This window comes from Nomascus leucogenys, chromosome 9 (genome assembly GCF_006542625.1).
Source record: "Nomascus leucogenys isolate Asia chromosome 9, Asia_NLE_v1, whole genome shotgun sequence".
In the NCBI taxonomy this organism is placed as follows: Eukaryota; Metazoa; Chordata; class Mammalia; order Primates; family Hylobatidae; genus Nomascus; species Nomascus leucogenys.
In genome coordinates, this window is record NC_044389.1 from 4,390,641 (window position 1) to 4,410,317 (window position 19,677).

Below are 19,677 nucleotides of genomic sequence, written 5' to 3' on the forward strand. Positions count from 1 at the left end.
GCCTGAAACGGCAGATAGTACTGATCCCTATACCAAACACAGGCAGATAATTTTTGTTTTTGTTTGTGAGAGCACATGGGTTCTCTCTGTACACTACACCTGGCTTTATCGTATGCCCTGCAGCGTTGCCACATAGCACCAGAGTTAATCTGTTCTTCCATATTTTATGCCCTGGTTCCTCCTTTACACTTTTATGAATGTGGGTTCTATTAGGCATCTCCTTCCAGATGGGCCTGGTTTCATCATAATTGAAGACTTGCTTTGAATGATATCCTTTCTCATTAATCAATTTCATCAACTCTGCCAGAAATGTGGCAGTAGCTTCATCAGCAGCAGATGCAGCCTCTTCAATAATTTTTATATTTCTCAGTAAAATCCTATTCCTGAATCTGTGTACCCATCTTTTACTTGCTGTAAATGACTTAGTGTTACTCCTTTTAGAGGATCCTCACTGAAGTCTTCAAACAGGCTCAGCGTTCTCTGATGGAACACGTTGTCATCAATTGGAACATGTTTCTGTTCATGTCTTCCACCCACAAATGTAATTAATGCCTTTTCCATCTTAACTAGCGCTTATCACCAATGTGACCATGACTTTTGCAGTTTGAGGTGCGACAACAAAACTAGCAAGAAATTCTTTTAACTTCAAATTTCATGGATAGAAAATTCATTCTTACAATAGATCTTAGCAAATTCAGCATACAATTTTTTTTCTTTTCTTATTAAGAACTTTCACCATTTCCCTTAAAGGAAGCACTTTAAGTTCTCTTTCACATACCCAAATTGCCAGCATCACTACTCTTGCACGTTGAGGTCAGTAAGTAAAATAATGGTTCCCTGAACACAGCACTGCGATATTGTGACAGTCAATCTGATTGCCAAGATGGCTACTAAGTGACTAAGGGGCAGGTTGCAGGTACGATGAGGACACACTGGACAAAGGGGTGACTCACGTCTCAGGCAGGATGGAGTGGGATGGTGCAATATTTCATCATGCTGCTGAGAATAGCATGATATGTAAAACGTATTAATTGTTATTTCTGGAGTTCCGCATTTACTATTTTCGGATCATGGTTGACCATAAGTAGCTTAAACCATGGAAAGCAAAACCGTGGGATAAGGGGGTACTATTGTAACTACCTCATATGTATTGCTTTGAGGATTTACAGAGATAACACATATAAAGCATTTACACAGTGCCTGTAATAAGTGCTCAACAGGTGATAGAAGTGATTATAGATTCATGCCAAAAGAGGGCTTAGTAGAGTTTTTGTGAGTTTTCAAATTACATAATTAAATACACTAATCTCCGCTTATTTTCTCTTCATTCATTAACTTGGCTTTCCCTTCTTCAAAGAGTAAATAGGACATCAGTGTCTTCTTTAGTGTTTTGTTTGTTTAATGAATAGCCTAATATATATTCAACATTTGTTTATCTTACGGTAGCCTTAATGATTTCCATCCCTATCTCAAACTTAAATGTTTTATCTCTTTAATTACATTAAGTAAAATTGGCCATATAACTTTGCTTTTTGCTAATCATAGGTAAGGAAGCCATATTAGAAACTAAGTATTTTTCTCTGCAACTTTATAAAAATAAGAAGCCAAAAGAACAAAGACATAATAATAACAAAATACTTCCTTACAATTTACTAGCCTGTAGAAGTAAACAGTCTACCAAAATGTATCTGATGGTTTAAACCAGACTTTTCAATATCTATTTCCTTTTCCTTTTCATTAATAATCTTTTGTTACTGCTTTCTTTGTAAACAAGCTCAGTACTTTTAAGTTTATGCCAAGACAGAGGGTTTTCCCTGATTTCCTTCTTTAAAGGGACAGTGGCATTTCATGACATTAACTTTTCCAAATTATTTCATCGGTGTGTGTGTTGACATTGACCCACAACACTATGGCAGCATTCATATAGTATGCACTTCCTAGCTATGGCTAAGATTATCCATATAGCTTCCAGTTTTTAAAATGAGAGTCAACAACAGATTTTTGTACCTCTACTTTCTTTTCCTATCTGTTAACCTCTTTGGAATTGTCCTACCCAGAATATTTATAAAAGTCATAATGTCTTTAAGTAGTATCTAATGAGTAGCCTTCATTCACTGGAAAGGTCATATGATTAATTTTTTCTTAAAAAAATCCCTTTACTAATGCCTAAACTGAAAACATCTTATACTGAATCACTATAAAACATATATTAACTTTACACCTGTGGATATTACTGTTAACTATTTTGAAAGATAACTATAAAGACATAGTTTCAGCACTCTAAAATTGGGAAAAGTAATCTGTTTGACGTTTAAGTAAGAAAAATGCCAAAGAAAATATAATCACATATAACACAGAACAGATTTAAGAGCAGAGATGCAATGGAACTTAGAAGGCAGCCTCTACAAACAAAAAGTAGTTGATATAAACAACAAATAGTCAATATAATTGATACATCAACCCTTTGAGCTTTGTGACCATAAGCCTTAACCTAAAATGAAATACAAATTTACTAAATAAACTAGTAAATTAATAATTTTTACAGTAGCAATTCTGTAGCATTCATTTTAGAGTCATCAGAAAACATATTAATGACCATTCAGTGAGCAAAACATGAAATGGGATAACTTTAAAGAGACATTATGTATTTCTAACTATACGTGTTTGTTAAATACATGAATTCTATGTTTAAAAGATTGTGTGTCTATTAAATAATATAACATATATGGCCTTTTTAAGAAGGTTAGAAAAACTAAAAAGGAGTTCAACTAAAGAGAACAAAAACTTTAAGTGAAATACATTGAAATAATGTAGTAATGTGCTAATAAATAGTCTTCATTCACTAGAAACATAAGAGAATTTTGTAAAACCCTAAAGGAGAACGAACATTTTATTCCTTACTACACGTATCTATTGAATGTATTTTGCAAGCCATGTGTCATTTCAAGGTACAGGAAATATAGTGGTAAATGAAACAAAGTCCCTGTCCTCATGTAGCTTATATTCTAACAGAGGTCACAGACAATAAACTAGTAAAATGTATATAAATAATATGATTTCAGAAAATGATACTTTTATATGGTATTTATTTTTATGAAAAAGAATAGTCTTGTAGTAATTTGTTATACAATTTTTTCCTGACTACATTAGCACTACTTGAAAGCAGGGACAATAGCTTATAAATAAACTCTGCAGCAATATACTATGCTTATTGGTTGATACATGGTAAGTACTTGATAAATGTCTCAATTAAGGAAAGAAAGGAGGAAAGAACTTAAAAGGTAAAAATTCTAACAATTCAATACATTCAATAGTTTGATACAGATTACTTACATTACAAGGCAATGTCACATATTAAAGGAAGAAAAAAACAAAAGCTTTTAAAGTCAGAATAAAATCATTCCTCTAAAAGACTGCTAAATACCCTAAAACATGATTTTGGGGGAATAATAAGGTCCTCAAAACTAGCATTCAAAGTATTAAATCGTCACTGTGGTGTTAAGTAAATTATTTGGCCTCTTCGAGTCTTGATTTTCGTACCAATGAAATGGGAATGAACAGCTCTCATTATAGAAAGGGGCTGTAAGCACAAACGAGATAAATTATGATCCTTTGAAAAGTACAAAGTATTACAGAGAAAGCAATAGCGTTAATTCTGGCAGCAATCTGGAATGGAGCAGTAATTCCAGTCATCTGGAAATACAGGCAGTAGTGAGTCACGGCTGTAGACTCAGAGCAGGGAACTGGTTTGGATAAAGTGCGTGACAAGTTGTGGGGTTGTTAAAAGGAGCGAGGCAGGTTCCATGCCCAGAGCTAGTGGTCAGGAATCAAATGGCAAGGAATCAAAACTGGTCACGCAAGCCACAGTTGGGGCAAACCTGAAAAGACAGTTGCAGTGACCATGGATCCTCAAGAATGGAATAGGAAGGCAATATAAAGTTTGGTGAACAGTCAGCAATCTGGAAATGTGATAAACAAAAAGAAGGATAATGTAAACAAGGGGCCAAATTTGAGATCCTCAAAAAATGCGGCAAGGCAGTTTTGTGCGTCAGCTCCAGTGTATGTATAAGGATCCTTTGAAGGAAAGCATTGACTCCTGAGCAGCAGGTGCTCACGATTACATGGTTGAGGTAAGGGAATGTAGGTGGAGCCAAACCAACAGTTTCTCCTCAAGAAAATTCTGGCAATAAATATCTTAGCCAGTTTTTAGAAGAATCTTTCCAGTCATCCATTTTCTAATTGGACAGCAAAATAAAGCTTCATCAAATCTCTAGACAAATTTCCCTTGGGATTTACACCATGTTTTCATGATACCACAAAATATTTTGAAAGTAAAAAAACTCAATTGGTGATGTATGCACTCATTATTAGATCCTCAGTGTGCATGGTTTCAGCTGTGAATGAAAGTCTTGCCTCCTCTCTTGTTGACCTGAGTTTACTAAGTAATTGGCTAAAGTAAATTAATGAATCAATTGCACTGTAGTAACATGCACGTGAATGCTAGGCAAAACCCTCCTGTGGATGGGAGAGAATTATTGTCATTAGGCAACTGTTTGTTTGCTTTCTATCTCAACATTCAAAACTGACCAAGGAATGCCACTAGCTAGACATGTGTAGTGATTACCAGCAAACCTCAGGCCAGGCTCACTCAGGACTGGCTACCCCCAGGATGGAGGGGTGGCATGCCAGTAAGGAACCTGGCCTCAGCATCAAGTTGTTTTTTTCTGCAAGTATCGTGTATTTCTCCTCCAACCAATTTTGTTCCCCTTGGTTCCTGGGAACCATTATACTGTTAGGTTAATGGACCGTTGGTTTATCCACCTGTATGTTGCCTTATTTTGGCCATTCAACCATGCATTCCTGGTGACTGGGTTTACAAGTACTAGTTTCCTAGGTCCAGCATCATGTCCAGATATCTCTTAACGATAAATTGGTATAGTAACCATGGTATGTCAGCATAGAGATGGCCCCACTCCTTAAAAATATGTTGGTATTGGTGGCTTCAAAAACTTGTGTATTTGTTACTGATATATAAAACAAATGGCCAGATACAAAATTGTGCAGAACCCAAATTATCTAGTATCTAATAAAGAATTAATAAAGATATTAGTGTAGATATCTTTATTTACATATTAATGGCTTTTTTCAAATTGGCCAAATTTTTCAAAAACAATTACATATTAAAAATTGAGATATATGGAAATTCTAACTAATAGATTTATAGTCATTCTTGGGGTGGGCAGTAACACTTTTTTTTTTTTTTTTTTTTTTGAGACGGAGTCTCACTCTGTCGCCCAGGCTGGAGTGCAGTGGCGCAATCTCGGCTCCCTGCAAGCTCTGCTTCCCAGGTTCACGCCATTCTCCTGCCTCAGCCTCTCCGAGTAGCTGGGACTACAGGCGCCTGCCACCACGCCCGGCTAATTTTTTGTGTTTTTAGTAGAGACGGGGTTTCACTGTGGTCTCGATCTCCTGACCTTGTGATCCGCCCGCCTCGGCCTCCCAAAGCGGTGGGATTACAAGCGTGAGCCACCGCGCCCAGCCTCATTAACACTTTTTGGTAACTTCTGTAAGTTAATTATAGTTTAACTTCCTAGTTAATTAATTCTGTATGTTAATTTATAGTTTAACTTCCTAGACGCTTTGGTGTCTTTTTTTACCCTCACTTTAAAATACACACAATAGTTTAAATATATCACATTTGGTCAACAGTCAAATTATTTTATTATTTAAAGCATGTAGAAAAAATATACTAGTTAAAATTCCTGTGAAAAATTCTAATACAGAGTAATCATATGGCTACGTTTGGAAAGACAATATTTCTTTAAAAATGTGTTGTTTTTTATGTTTTATGTTTGTGATAAGCATTACTTAAGTTTGATTGAAGAACTTCATGATTTTTATGTTTTTCTTTCTTGTATTGAGAAATAGTGGTCCATTGTTGGGCTGTATTTAAAAATGAAGTATATAAAACAAGAAATATTTAATTAGAGTTATTAATTTTCCACATGTAATGTGTATTTGACCTAAATCAGTATCTTTTATCATATCAGCCTCACATATAACAAGACTAATGGCAAGGACAACGACAAATATGAATGTTTCCTTTGTGCCTATGCTCCTATCATGTTATATTCATTCATATAAACCTAACAATTAATTGGAAGTTAGACACACAGAATTACTCATCAGTATTAAAGCATTCACTGCTAGCCAAGAAGGTTACTATCCCTGGTGCTGAAACTGCTCTGTGTAGTCCTTGTGGTTGAAGGATTAAAACAGTTTCTTTTAGACATTTCTTTTCATTGAAATTATGAATTGGATAAATGTTCATACCTTACAGGAAGTATTAAATTTCACATATGTTAACATCTTAATTAATATAAGATTAATATTCTCCTTATGACTGTTTTAGTATTGAAAAATGAGTTCCTGATGAGTTTCATTAGTTTCTAGAGAAAACAATGGTTTAAAAAATTTCAGTACATAAGATATTGAGGAGTCTATGAATGTTCCAGAAATCTGAAAACATATACCACTAATCAAAATTTCTCCATTCATGTTGACTAGCATTTGCCTTAGGTGTCAGAATTAATGGATTTTTGTTAAAAATAAACACCTGAAATCGAATTCCCTAACTGCGTTATAACACACTAGATTACAAGTACTAAGCTTTTATTTAATGCTTATAACGGCTTTAAATTGTAGCAAAATGGGCTTCCCCCAAGAGGACTGCTTTGTTGATCCTGAGATGGGGTTATAAGCCAGAAGTTAACTATGCTTTCATATATTCTTGTAAGTAGAAGTACGGTGTTGGTGTAAATTCTCCTTAGATGGATAGGTATGCCCAGAGGAAATAATGGTAATTGGCACCATATGACCGTATGCAATTCATATGCATATTTATATCAAGAAAAGAACATTATAGGTCTGGTGAGACCCTATTTTGTTCTGACAGTGTCATCTGCATTTATGTGTCTATTTCGGGAATTTGGAAGTCAAGGGATTCTATGCTGGATTGTGAAGCATCTGTTTCTGCTTGATGTAGCTACTCAATTTTGTATTCTTGACTAATAAAGTCATAAACATAATGCAACCTCTGTGTGTGCTCTCCTTCCGTTAATTTATACTTTACCTAAAAGTATTGAATGTGTATGTTATATAACAGTTTCCTATAAATGATATTAAATGATTTATTAGTTTTATTCAATAAAGTTTTAAGTGTTTTCTTCTATGACTACATTACTTGTTAACAAGAAATTTCTTTATTTTTAACTGAAAACTTCAAGCGAGATTATCTGGGAATTCTTTCAAACAGAATTTTACCTGTATTTTGGGATTGAATGTATTAATTTCTTTTACTATTTTAACAGGACATAATTTTACAAGACAAGCCACTTTTTCAAAGCCTGCTTCTCCTCCCATTTTCCCTATCTGTGTGATTGGCACCTTCAACCCCTGTAGCCTGCCTCTGCTCTGTCTTAACCAAGTCCTACTGATACTACTTCTTAAGTATTTTTGAGCCCTGTCCTTCCTCTCCATCATGGTGGACTCATTTCTGGGTGAAATCCTTATGGTACCCTCCCTGGATTATTGTAGTAATCAGAGAGTTAGTCTCCTTACCTCAGGATTCACTTCTTCTCATCTGTTGTTCACAGTGACATCAGAAAGATATTTTTAAATTATGAACTAGAATTAATTATATAAAACACACATATACACATAAATAGCACTTAAATCCTTCAATGATGTTTCAATTATATAAAATATAATATAGGAGGCACTTTATATTCTGGCCTCAATCTTTCAATTCAAACTTGTCTCCTGCCACTCTCTCCTTTGAGCATTGTATTCCAGCTACTTTAGAATAATAATAATATATAATATTTGTGAAGCCCTTCCTGGGTTCCTATCACTGTACAAAATACTTCACATATATCATTTACTCTTCAACAACTTTATTAGGTAGGTACTATTATTATCTATATTTTATAGATAAGAAAAAAGAGGGTAAAAACTTGCCAAAGTTACAAAGCTTAGAAGTGTAGCAGTTGGTATTTGAATCTAGGCACCCTGCCTCTACAGTCCACAGTGGCTTTCTTGTGCCAAAAGGCTTGCAGTTCCCTAGACTTGACTTTCTCAAAATCTGTGTCTTTCACATGCTCTTCCAATTGTCTAGAAAATCTGTCACAACCTCTTTCTACCTGTGGTACTCATGTTCACCCCATAAGACTTGACTCCATCTGTTCCCCCTCCATGAAAGTTTCCCTGAATCTCAGCACTTTGGGAGGCTGAGGCTGGTGAATCGCCTGAGGTCAGAAGTTCGAGACCACCCTGGGCAATGTGGTGAAACCCCGTCTTTACTAAAATACAAAAAACTAGCCAGGCATAGTGGCACACACCTGTAATTCCAGCTGCTCAGGAGGCTAAGGCTGGAGAATTACTTGATCCTGGAGGCAGAGGTTGCAGTGAGCCAAGATCACACCACTGCACTCCACCTTGGCCTACAGAGTGAGACTCCATCAAAAAAAAATAAAGGAAGAAAGGAAGAAAAGGAAGGAAGGAAGGAAAAAGGGAAGGAAGGGAAAGGAAAGAAGAAAGAAAGAGAAAAAAGAAAAGAGAGAGAGAAAGAAAGAAAAAAGAAAGAAGAGAAAAAAGGAAAGAAAGGAAAGAAAGAAGAAAGAAAGAAAGAAAGAAAGAAAGAAAAAGGAAAGAAAGAAAGAAAGAAAGAAAGAAAGAAAGAAAGAAAGAAAGAAAAAAGAAAGTAAGTTTCTCTGACTCCCTGGTCAGGGCTCATGCCTTGGCACTGAGGGCATCTTGCAAAACTGAAGGAGGCCACTTGGTGTCAACAGACAGAAAATAATTGTGATGTGAGATAGGCCTGAATTGGATTTATGGCTCTATTGCATATTGGTTTTGTGATTTGGGGAAAGTCATTTAATCTCTCTGAATTTTAGTTTCTTTAGGGATTAATAGTACCATTTCCAGGGAGCTGTTATTAGGTTGAGACAACAACCAGAACATATCAAGAATTCATTAGTGCCCTCACCACCCTTCCTCCGTTGCAGCCCTCAGTACCTGAATGGCAATCATGCATCTTCTCATTGGCCTGTGAATTGCTTCCCCTTTCATCTTTGGCTCTGCAGTATTCAGTGTCACTAGTAAAATGTGTGAAATGAATGAACTGACAACTGATGCTTAGTACCTAATGACACAAGTGAATGAATCCTTTTGTTCATTTTATGGCCAGAAAGATAGTGTAATTAAGTAATAACAATGGAAGAAAGAGAAACTCCAGCTATACTGTGTCCTTTTCTCAAGTAGCATCTAAAACTTTTTCCTTCTATTAAAAAATTATCACTGAAGGATCTCTTTGAATGTGTCTTGAATTTTATATAAGCAGATGATCACAACTCAACATAATATTAGAAGATTATATTATTTTAAAAATTGGTTCATAGTTGTATAGTCTTGGAATATCAATCTATCTAGGTATCTGTCTATCTATCTACCTACCTCCCTACCTACCAAATATATTTAGGCTGCTTTCCTGAGGCTATTTTGTTATTCCATTATTTCATTTTTTTCAAGATCCTGATATTCCCTGGTGTATTGGGTCTAGGTATTTATGATTAGGAGAAGAAATGATTCAGTGGCAGCTCTCCAGGATTTTGAATTATGAGATATGAAACCAGAAATTGCAACTTACGTGGATTGGTTGGAACACTGTGTATTACTGCTTCTGTGTCAACTTCTCTTCTACCTTGTTCATTTGTGTTTAATATGCATTTCAGCACTATGTATTGGTGAATATTTGAACCCAAACAATATGATAATTGAAGATGTCATAGTTGGAAAGGCATAAAAGGTCATTCTAATGTGTGTGAACAAGTTAGAGAACTACAAAATTAGAGATCATTATAGCTAGATTCCAGAGAGACTTCATTGCTTTTCACAGAAATTAAGCCATAGATAATCATGACAGGTTGAAATAGGTCATAATTTTTAAAAATAGTGTCATGTAAATTACCTATGTAAACACATTAAAATATGAATTATTTGAAAAATGAATAGTAGGTCTTCAGAATAACCCTACACATAAGTATATAATAATAGTATGAGTTCAAGAGCAGAATGTTAAATGAAGCTGCCTGTCATGGTTTCTTTAATAAGATTCTTCTATTCTGCTTTCTGGAACTATTATGTTCCCATTATAAACTTTGTACCAAGTTAAAAGTAAGGCCTCTTTTCCCCCTTTATTCTGTCTTCCTGGCTCTCCAGTCCTAGGAAGTTAAAAAGAGTCAGAAAATCCCATCTTTACTTCTATGAAGTTTGGGAGAAGAGTCAAGATAGACTATAAAGTGTCGCACTTGATAATCTAAGCGTCCTTCTACTGATAGTAGAGTTTCATTATCCTTCCTCAGATATATGCAATGACAAAAATAGGTAATGAGAAAGTGTGCACCCAAGTAACTCTTTGAATGTATAAGGGCTGATTAAGTTGAAAGAAGAATTGCCGCCAGACGCAGTGGCTCACGCCTGAAATCCCAGCAGTTTGGGAGGCCGAAGCAGGCGGATCACTTGAGGTCAGGATTTCAAGACCAGAGATGGCGAAACCCCATCTCTACTAAAATTACAAAAAGTATCTGGGCGTGGTAGTGCATGCCTGTAATCCCAGCTACTCAGGAGACTGAGGCAGAAGAATCACTTGAACCCAGAAGGCGGAAGTTGCAGTGAGCTAAGATCATGCCACTGCACTCCAGCCTGGGCAGCAGAGTGAGACTCCATTAAAAAAAAAATTGCAAAGTATCTACAAACCTAAAAAATGCACAGCCTCAGTATTCAAGGAGTTTATGTTCTAGTATCATGTCAGTTCCATGTATAATTTGTTTATCACAACTGCACACCCTTACGTAAAGGAAATGCACAAGTTGAGATGTTTATTTTGGCTAGAAAACTGAGAAACATTAATAGAGGGAGTTTGTGAACTGTCTTTTCAAGGAGGTCTTTAAATGGAATGTATTCATGATAAAGTTAATAATGTTAATGTGGGGCTACCTAGAGATAAAGGGAAAAATTAAACTTTTTTTTTATTTAACTTTTGGAGTCAGTTATTAGGAAAGCATTTAAAAGTAAAGTCAAATTCAAATCTTCCTATCCTGTGAGCTCAGCCTCTCATCTCTGTCAGGCTGAAACTCCATCAAAGACTGGCAGTCACATAAATGGAGTGGAAAATATTCCCTAGTTTATTTGTTTGTGTATTTTTTCTTTAATGTTCCAACTCACATAATGATAAGTTTAACATGAAAATTAAAAGCAATCACATGTAATTCTCAATATCAGAGTAGATGAGTGTGGCTGCCTCCTCACCAATACCCAGAATGCATTGCAGTTTTCCCAGCTGCCCTTGCACCTTCTCAATAGCCACATGACCAGCTTTGGTGACTGCTCTGTGTCAGTGAAGGGAGTACTTTCCCCTTTTCCATAGCTAACATGCAGATGTGGTGATGAGCTCTTTTGGGCCATAAAGGCCATGCCTTAGTGATTGGATAAGAGAAAAATAGAAGATACCCAAGTACTGACCACCATGTAAAGCTATGCTGCCTTAACTTGTTCTACCATGTGACCAGGAAATAGTCTCTTTTCTTGTATAAGCCACTCTTATTTTGAACTTCTTTCACAACCACCAAACGTATATCTTAACTAACACAAAACTTTGTACCTGGGAGAGAAGCTGAACAGAACAGAATCTGAAATATGTGGCATTTACTCGGAATTCCCCAGCAAGTGACAATGATACAGCTGGTGAGTTCAGCTAGGTCATGGACAAATGTTTGTTAAAACCACCATCTGTGATGTCATGAAAGGTAGAGCACATGCCATCTGAACCTCTAACTCCAAAGAACATGGAGTAAAACATTTCAAGTGTTTGGTATAAGATGCTTGCTTCTTGCTACTTTTAGCAAAGGCTCCAAGAGAGGAACTCAAGCTGGAGCTAACATAAAACAGGGCAGGAAAGGACTATAACTACATGAAGAAGACTCTCTGCCTGTGGCTTGAGATTGAAGTTGGCTAAAGTCTGGGAGGAGCTTCACAGTAAGCCTGTCAACTACTTCCCCACACTGAAGCAGCTATAAGAAGTGGCTCTGGGTGGAGCCAAGATGGCCGAATAGGAACACCTCCAGTCTACAGCTTCCAGAGTGAGCGACACAGAAGACAGGTGATTTCTGCATTTCCAACTGAGGTACTGGGTTCATCTCACTGGGGTGTGCCAGACACTGGGTGCAGGAAAGTGGGTGCAGCACACCATGCATGAGCTGAAGCAGGAGGAGGTATCAACTCACCTGGGAAGCACAAGGGGTCAGGGAATTCCCTTCCTTAGTCAAAGAAAAGGGTGACAGATGGCACCTAGAAAATTGGGTCACTCCCACCCTAACACTGCGCTTTCCCAATGGGCTTAAAAAACTGCACACCAGGAGATTATATCCCATACCTGGCTCAGAGGGTCCTACGCCCACAGAGTCTAACTGATTGCTAGCACAGCAGTCTGAGTTCAAACAGCAAGGTGGCAGTGAGGGTGGGGGAGGAAGGCCTGCCATTGCCCAGGCTTGATTAGGTAAACAAAGCAGCCTGGAAGTTCCAACTAGGTGGAGCCTACCACAGCACAAAGAGGCCTGCCTGCCTCTGTAGGCTACACCTCTGGGGGCAGGGCACAGACAAACAAAAAGACAGCAGTAACCTCTGCAGACTTAAATGTCCCTGTCTGACAGCTTTGAAGAGAGTAGTGGTTCTCCCAGCACGCAGCTGGAGATCTGAGAATGCGCAGACTGCCTCCTCAAGTGGGTCCCTGACACCCAAGCAGCCTAACTGGGAGGCATCCCCCAGTAGGGGCAGACTGACACCTCACACGGCCAGGTACTCCTCTGAGACAAAACTTCCAAAGGAATGATCAGGAAGCAGCATTTGTGGGTCACCAAAATCCACTGTTCTACAGTCACCGCTGTTCTGCAGCCACAGCTGTTGACAACCAGGCAAACAGGGTCTGGAGTGTACCTCTAGCAAACTCCAACAGACCTGCAGCTGAGGGTCCTGTCTGTTAGAAGGAAAACTAACAAACAGAAAGGACATCCACACCAAAAACCCATCTGTACGTCACCATCATCAAAGACCAAAAGTAGATAAAACCACAAAGATGGGGATAAAACAGAGCAGAAAAACTGGAAAATCTAAAAAGCAGAGCACCTCTCCTCCTCCAAAGAACAGAGCTCCAAGCAGCAACAGAACAAAGCTGGACGGAGAATGACTTTGATGAGTTGAGAGATGAAGGCTTCAGACGATCAAACTACTCCAAGCTACAGGAGGAAATTCAAACCAATGGCAAAGAAGTTAGAAACTTTGAAAAAAAATTAGATGAATTGATAACTAGAATAACCAATGCAGAAAAGTCCTTGAAGGAGCTGAAGGAGCTGAAGGCCACGGCTTGAGAACGACGTGAAGAATGCAGAAGCCTCAGGAGCCAATGGGATCAACTGGAAGAAAGGGTATCAGTGATGGAAGACGAAATGCATGAAAAAAAGCAAAAAGGGAAGTTTAGAGAAAAAAGAATAAAAAGAAACAAACAAAGCCTCCAAGAAATATGGGACTATGTGAAAATACCAAATCTACGTCTGATTGGTGTACCTGAAAGTGATGGGGAGAATGGAACCAAGTTGGAAAACACTCTGCAGGATATTATCCAGGAGAACTTCCCCAATCTAGCAAGGCAGGCCAACATTCAGAATCAGGAAATACAGAGAACTCCACAAAGATACTCCTCGAGAAGAGAAACTCCAAGACATATAATTGTCAGATTCACCAAAGTTGAAATGAAGGAAAAAATGTTAAGGGCAGCCAGAGAGAAAGGTCGGCTTACCCACAAAGGGAAGCCCATCAGATTAACAGCAGATCTCTCGGCAGAAGCTCTACAAGGCAGAAGAGAGTGGGGACCAACGTTCAACATTCTTAAAGAAAAGAATTTTCAACCCAGAATTTCATATCCAGCCAAACTAAGCTTCATAAGTGAAGGAGAAATAAAATACTTTATAGACAAGCAAATGCTGAGAGATTTTGTCACCACCAGGCCTGCCCTAAAAGAGCTCCTGAAGGAAGCACTAAACATGGAAAGGAACAACCGGTACCAGCCACTGCAAAAACATGCCAAAATGTAAAGACCATCAAGGCTAGGAAGAAACTGCATCAACTAACGAGCAAAATAACCAGCTAACATCATAATGACAGGACCAAATTCACACATAGCAATATTAATTTTAAATGTAAATGGACTAAGTGCTCCAATTAAAAGACACAGACTGGCAAATTGGATGAAGAGTCAAGACCCATCAGTGTGCTGTATTCAGGAAACCCATCTCACATGCAGAGACACACATAGGCTCAAAATAAAGGGATGGAGGAAGATCTACCAAGCAAATGGAAAACAAACAAAGGCAGGGGTTGCAATCCTAGTCTTGGATAAAACAGACTTTAAACCAACAAAGATCAAAAGAGACAAAGAAGGCCATTACATAATAGTAAGGGGATCAATTCAACAAGAAGAGCTAACTATTCTAAATATATATGCACCCAATACGGGAACAACCAGATTCATAAAGCAAGTCCTGAGTGACCTACAAAGAAACTTAGACTCCCACACAATAACAATGGGAGACTTTAACACCCCACTGTCAACATTAGACAGATCAACGAGACAGAAAGTTAACAAGGATACCCAGGAATTGAACTCAGCTCTGCACCAAGCAGACCTAATAGACGTCTACAGAACTCTCCACCCCAAATCAACAGAATATACATTCTTTTCAGCACCACACCACACCTATTCCAAAATTGACCACATAGTTGGAAGTAAAGCACTCCTCAGCAAATGTAAAAGAACAGAAATTATAACAAACTGTCTCTCAGACCACAGTGCAATCAAACTACAACTCAGGATTAAGAAACTCAGTCAAAACTGCTCAACTACATGGAAACTGAACAACCTGCTCCTGAATGATTACAGGGTATATAACGAAATGATGGCAGAAATAAAGATGTTCTTTGAAACCAACGAGAACAAAGACACAACATACCAGAATCTCTGGGACACATTCAAAGCAGTGTGTATAGGGAAATTTATATCACTAAATGCCCACAAGAGAAAGCAGGAAAGATCCAAAATTAACACCCTAACATCACAATTGAAAGAATTAGAGAAGCAAGAGCAAACACATTCAAAAGCTGGCAGAAGGCAAGAAATAACTAAGATCAGAGCAGAACTGAAGGAAATAGAGACACAAAAAACCCTTCAAAAAATTAATGAATCCAGGAGCTGGTTTTTTGAAAAGATCAACAAAATTGATAGACTTCTAGCAAGACTAATAAAGAAGAAAAGAGAAAAGAATCAAATAGATGCAATAAAAAATGATAAAGGGGTTATCACCGCCAATCCCACAGAAATACAAACTACAGTCAGAGAATACTAAAAATACCTCTATGCAAATAAACTAGAAAATCTAGAGGAACTGGATAAATTCCTCGACACATACAACCTCCCAAGACTAAACCAGGAAGAAGTTGAATCTCTGAATAGACCAATAACAGGCTCTGAAATTGAGGCAATAATCAACAGATTACCAACCAAAAAAAGTCCAGGAGCAGATGGATTCACAACCGAATTCTACCAGAGGTACAAGGAGGAGTTGGTACCATTCCTTCGGAAACTATTCCAATCAATAGAAAAAGAGGGAATTCTCCCTAACTCATTTTATGAGGCCAGCATCATCCTGATACCAAAGCCTGGCAGAGATACAACCTAAAAAGAGAATTTTAGACCGATATCCTTGATGAACATTCATGCAAAAATCCTCAATAAAATACTGGCAAACCGAATCCAGCAGCACATCAAAAAGCTTATCCACCATGATCAAGTGGGCTTCATCCCTGGGATGCAAGTCTGGTTCAACATACGCAAATCAATAAATGTAATCCAGCATATAAACAGAACCGAAGACAAAAACCACATGATTATCTCAATACATGCAGAAAAGGCCTTTGACAAAATTCAACAACTCTTCATGCTATCAACTCTCAATAAATTAGGTATTGATGGGACATAACTCAAAATAATAAGAGCTATCTATGACAAACCCACAGCCAATATCATACTGAATGGGCAAAAACTGGAAGCATTCCCTTTGAAAACTGGCACAAGACAGGGATGCCCTCTCTCACCACTCCTATTCAACATAGTGTTGGAAGTTCTGGCCAGGGCAATCAGGCAGGAGAAGGAAATAAAGGCTATTCAATTAGGAAAAGAGGAAGTCAAATTGTCCCTGTTTGCGGATGACATGATTGTATATCTAGAAAACCCCATTGTCTCAGCCCAAAATCTCCTTAAGCTGATAGGCAACTTCAGCAAAGTCTCAGGATACAAAATCAATGTGCAAAAATCACAAGCATTCTTATACACCAATAACAGACAGAGAGGCAAATAATGAGTGAACTCCCATTCACAATTACTTCAAAGAGAATAAAATACCTAAGAATCCAACTTACAAGGGATGTGAAGGACCTCTTCAAGGAGAACTACAAACCACTGCTCAATGAAATAAAAGAGGATACAAACAAATGGAAAAACATTCCATGCTCATGGGTAGGAAGAATCAATATTGTGAAAATGGCCATACTGCCCAAGGTAATTTATAGATTCAATGTGCCATCCCCATCAAGCTACCAATGACTTTCTTCACAGAATTGGAAAAAACTACTTTAAAGTTCATATGGAACCAGTAAAGAACCTGCATTGCCAAGTCAATCCTAAGCCAAAAGAAGGAAGCTGGAGGCATCACCCTACCTGATGTCAAACTATACTACAAGGCTACAGTAACCAAAACAGCATGGTACTGGTACTAAAACAGAGATATAGATCAATGTAACAGAATAGAGCCCTCAGAAATAATGCCGCATATCTACAACTATCTGATTTTTGACAAATCTGACAAAAACAAGCAATGGGGAAAAGATTCCCTATTTAATAAATGGTGCTGGGAAAACTGGCTAGCCATATGTAGAAAGCTGAAACTGGATCCCTTCCTTACACTTTATACAAAAATTAATTCAAGATGGATTAAATACTTACATGTTAGACCTAAAACCATAAAAACCCTAGAAGAAAACCTAGGCAATACCATTCAGGACATAGGCATGGGCAAGGACTTCATGTCTAAAACACCAAAAGCAATGGCAACAAAAGCCAAAATTGACAAATGGGATCTAATTAAACTAAAGAGCTTCTGCACAGCAAAAGAAACTACCATCAGAGTGAACAGGCAACCTACAGAATGGGAGAAAATTTTCACAATCTACTCATCTGACAAAGGGCTAATATCCAGAATCTACAAGGAACTCAAACAAATTTACAAGAAAAAAACAAACAATCCCATCAAAAAGTGGGCAAAGGACATGAACAGACACTTCTCTAAAGAAGACATTCATGCAGCCAAAAAACACATGAAAAAATGCTCATCATCACTCGCCATCAGAGAAATGCAAATCAAAACCACAATGAGATACCATCTCATACCTCAGTTAGAATGGCCATCATTAAAAAGTCAGGAAACAACAGGTGCTGGAGAGGATAGGAACACTTTTACACTGTTGGTGGGACTGTAAACCAGTTCAACCATTGTGGAAGTCAGTGTGGCGATTCCTCAGGGATCTAGAACTAGAAATACCATTTGACCCAGCCATCCCATTACTGAGTATATACTCAAAGGATTATAAATCATGCTGCTATAAAGACACATGCACACGTATGTTTATTGCGGCACTATTCACAATAGCAAAGACTTGGAACCAACCCAAATGTCCAACAGCGATAGACTGGATTAAGAAAATGTGGCACATATATACCATGGAATACTATGCAGCCATAAAAAATGATGAGTTCATGTCCTTTGTAGGGACATAGATGAAACTGGAAACCATCATTCTCAGCCAACTATCTCAAGGACAAAAAACCAAACACCACAAGTTCTCACTCATAGTTGGGAATTGAACAATGAGAACACATGGACACAGGAAGGGGTACATCACACACTGGGGACTGTTGTGGGTTGTGGGGAGGGGGGAGGGACAGCATTAGGAGATATACCTAATGTTAAATGACGAGTTAATGGGTGCAGCAAACCAACATGGTACATGTATACATATGTAACAAACCTGCACGTTGTGCACATGTACCCTAAAACTTAAAGTATAATAATAATAAAATTTAAAAAAAAATGTATCTGGGAAAAAAAAAAAAGAAATGACTCTGAAGAGCCTGCCCTAGCAGGAGATAAAATTGTAGCCCCAAGCCAAGGCAGCCAAACAATGAATATCCCTAATCTGAAAATCTTAAATCTGAAATACTTCAAAATCTGAAACTTTTTGAGCCCTTACATGATGCTCAAAGGAATTGTTCATTGGAGCATTTCAGATTTCAGATTTTCAAATTAAGGATACTCAACTTGTAAGTATAATGCAAATATTCCAAAATCTGAAAAATATCCAAAATCCAAAATGCTTCTGGTCCCATGCATTTTTGATAACGAATGCTCAACAAGTATTTTAAAAGGTCAAAATAAGGATCAGAGAATATGGATATTTAAACTTATTTTTTTTATATGGGACAGTTGAGGCCATTAAAAAAATGTCTAAGACATAGGCAGTGGAAGGTTGAACTCAAGAAGAAGTCTCAGAGCTGAGGAAATGAAGAACCTATGGGGTCAAGGTGTTAGATGAGTCAACCATGTGAATGTGAAAGGGCAGCCAAATGAGAAAATGAAGTCACTTGGGTGGAGAGGAAGTTCTGGAATAAATGTGGCAGTTGTTAGAAGACATTATAATTACATGGATAGACAGTAAAGAAGGGGCTTTTATGTTAAAATAGAGGAATAGTGGTTGAGAATAGGAAATATGGAGCTAAAATTATGCCAAACCACTTCTATTAAATAAATTCTATGATACCTTAGCCTTTGGGAAAATGACCAGCCTTCAGTTGAGCACATGTCAAGGGAAGCAATGTCCCCATAGAGATAGCTGAATTTTAATTAAAGCAAAGAAATGGAGTGGATGTCCTCTAATGAGGTTTCCAGAAGTCACAGTGAAAATATTTGGGAGGGAAGGAAGTTTGACTCAGAAGTAAAACACAGAGCAGTATGGAGATAAGACACTGGAGAGCATAAATGAGTCGAGTTTTCAAAAAATAGAACAACATTTTTTGAAGTCAGTTGCCTATTATCTTCCCTCATAGTTCTTAGAGAGCTATAACTAAAGGCCTCCAAAGAACTCAGCTCTCTCCATAGGGTACAGAATAAGTTTATTTCAAAGATCCTCTCCTTTCAGAGTTGATTATTTGACTTAGGGCAAAAGACTGAATGTAAATAGTAGGAAAACTCCTCTGATACTATTGTGAGGAATAAAATAATTTTACTCTGTAAATAAAATAGAATCTTTTCTAGAGAGAACTGACCCAAACTCAATTTTAGAACTGGTCCTAAAATTCAGAAATGCCTTTCCCATATTGCTTAACTGTGCCTTTTTCACTGGAAATAAAAGTGCTGCCTTCAGGGAGCACACCTCCCCAGAGATCAGTAAAATCAATGA